The sequence below is a fragment of the Notolepis coatsorum genome, assembly GCF_963971535.1.
Source record: "Notolepis coatsorum genome assembly, chromosome: 9".
Classification (NCBI taxonomy): Eukaryota; Metazoa; Chordata; class Actinopteri; order Aulopiformes; family Paralepididae; genus Notolepis; species Notolepis coatsorum.
The window spans coordinates 39,525,200-39,527,584 of NC_140173.1; the positions used below are offsets into that span (position 1 = coordinate 39,525,200).

The 2,385-nt window shown below is 38.7% G+C and overlaps 2 protein-coding genes across 3 annotated transcripts in view; one reads left to right on the forward strand and one right to left on the reverse strand.

Annotated features, from left to right (window-relative positions):
* Positions 1-2,385, forward strand: part of cdh23 (cadherin-related 23) — a gene marked incomplete at both ends in the record, with an annotated part of 775,072 nt that overhangs the window by 713,043 nt on the left and 59,644 nt on the right.
* vsir (V-set immunoregulatory receptor) overlaps positions 1-2,385 on the reverse strand; it is a 46,264-nt gene that overhangs the window by 27,149 nt on the left and 16,730 nt on the right. For both annotated transcript variants that reach the window (XM_084322199.1, XM_084322200.1), the window contains exon 2: positions 1-55. This exon is cut by the window's left edge and continues 139 nt beyond it. The gene's annotated coding sequence lies outside the window, so the exon portion shown is untranslated. The remainder of the gene's footprint in view (positions 56-2,385) is intronic.

A 2,385-nucleotide genomic window follows, 5' to 3' on the forward strand; every position in this document is an offset into this window, starting at 1 on the left:
TGCGGGGCGGAGGCGCTGAACGTGAGGGGGGTGTGAGGGGGCACTGCGCTGCTGGCTGCAGAGAGGAGGACACAAGATAAGACCATGAGACACATTACTGCTGGAGAGAGAGAGAGAGAGAGAGAGAGAGAGAGAGAGAGAGAGAGAGAGAGAGAGAGAGAGAGAGAGAGAGAGAGAGAGAGAGAGAGAGAGAGAGAGAGAGAGAGGACACAAGATAATAGGAGTGGGGAGCGTGATGGGGGAGGGTGCCAACATGACTAGTAAAGGTATGAAGTAGGGCGGTCAGTTTATCGCGTTAATTAGATTCATTAATTACACATTATCGCCTTATGAAAATTAACACAAAATGTATTTAAAAAGAAATATATATTTATTTTTATTTAAATATTTTTTAATCTCATTCATTCCATAAGACGTAGAATACACATTTACAGACTTTTTTTTAATATGGTCCATTTGCATGTTCTTGGTATCTGATTCTAGGGACATCTATGGATCTCAGGCAATGTATTCCCAGTGTCAGAAATACTGTGTCTGTTACTAGGCTTGAGTAAATTATAATGAACCAAATGAGAATATCAATAAATTTTTTTTATTTATCTTTGACTGTGAATAACACTATGCTCAAATTGACCAGACCTGAAAAATCTAAGCAAATGAATAAAGGGAAGATGATTAAACAGAAGGTTTTGTAGATACAGTACTGAATTCTGCCATCCGGACACATGCAATTTGAAATATGATTATAGAATATAGAATATCAGGCCTAAAATGATTATGCGATTAAAATGCGATTAATTAGATTCATTAACACATCCACCGCCGGAAACGCTTTAAAGCTCTATTGCCCGCCATGCTTTGACCGCCAGATCTCGCTGTACAGCGTTATTGAGATCAATATTTATTTTTTTCGCCATGGCATTCATAATTCATATATACACCTCCGACGCTGCAGCTGGACCCTATAGGTGACAGCAATGACGGCTCAATACCGCCGCATGGTGGATGGTCGGGCGAGTTACACTCGGAACAACAGGAAGTGGCCGATGTGCGTCGATTAAATTCATCCGGCCATCAGACATTGTTGCATGACTCCCGACAGACATTATGTACATAATGGATCGCTTTATAAATGTAATAATCGATATGATTTCGGCGTTTATTGCGACATACAAACCGGAAATGGACCTAGGCGATCGACATCCTATACTTGGGATATTTCACCGCCAGTCTCTTTGACGCACGGTAAGAGGACACTAACGTTATTTTCAGCCCAATTGTTTATTCATTTCACTGCAAACCATCTGATCAATATATCACCCATACTACATAAAGCAGTTACTGATGATCGGGGAATTATAAACGACCCCCCCCCCCCTTTCCTCCACGCATGATGAAGCATAACGTATACGATCATATAGAGTTGAATTGTTTAATATAGCGTGTATAGGGAATAAACGGCAATCGATAATCTATATATGCGTTTAGGCCTATAACTCACGTTCTAGGAATTACTGCAGAAAACGGTAAAAACATACTTATATTCTAGAAGGTATTTTTGTATGAATGTATGAATGAAAAAGTATAACGTTCCTACATCCTGAACGATAGATAATCGATGTTGAATGGGCCATAGTAATGTCAATTTAGCAATACAATTTAAAAAGTTATAGCCCTGCAAAGAAGGTAAACATCTCCATAGGCTTACAGTGGTGGCAGACTAGGTATATTGATGGGTATAACCAATGGCAGGGAATGTGTTAATTACAAATCCTGTAATTAATTAGATACATTTTTTTAATCGCCTGACAGCACTAGTATAAAGATTGGCAGGCTCCATCGGTTTAGCATGACTAGCAGGCCCACTGATGGCCTGCACCCTGGCACGCTCGTGCGGTGGCTGTCAGGCCTGATCTCACTCTGAACTCTGTTGCCTATACTCAATTTATACATATCTACTGCCTTCACTGTCTACAACTGCCCTACACTGTAATCATAACTACCTACCTCAAACTATAGTCTACCCATATGAATTATAGCATGTACAATAATACTGTATATACCATATATATTATACTTATTATATTTACTGTATATATAATAAAATAATAATAATACACTTTATTTTTATAGCACTTTTCATACAGAAGTTGCAGTTCAAAGTGCTTCACAACAGTAAAAAAGAAATACAGGCATAAGCGAGCATAAAAAAGATAGAGAGGTAGCAAGGTAAAGTAAATCACAGTGTTTCACATTAGGATCTAGCATCCCAATAGGCCTTTCTGTTTACAGTTTATATATGTATCCACACATTCACACAACGTCAGAATATACCTGTATATATTCCTGTTTACATACCTACACTATATCTGTACACCGCTTACC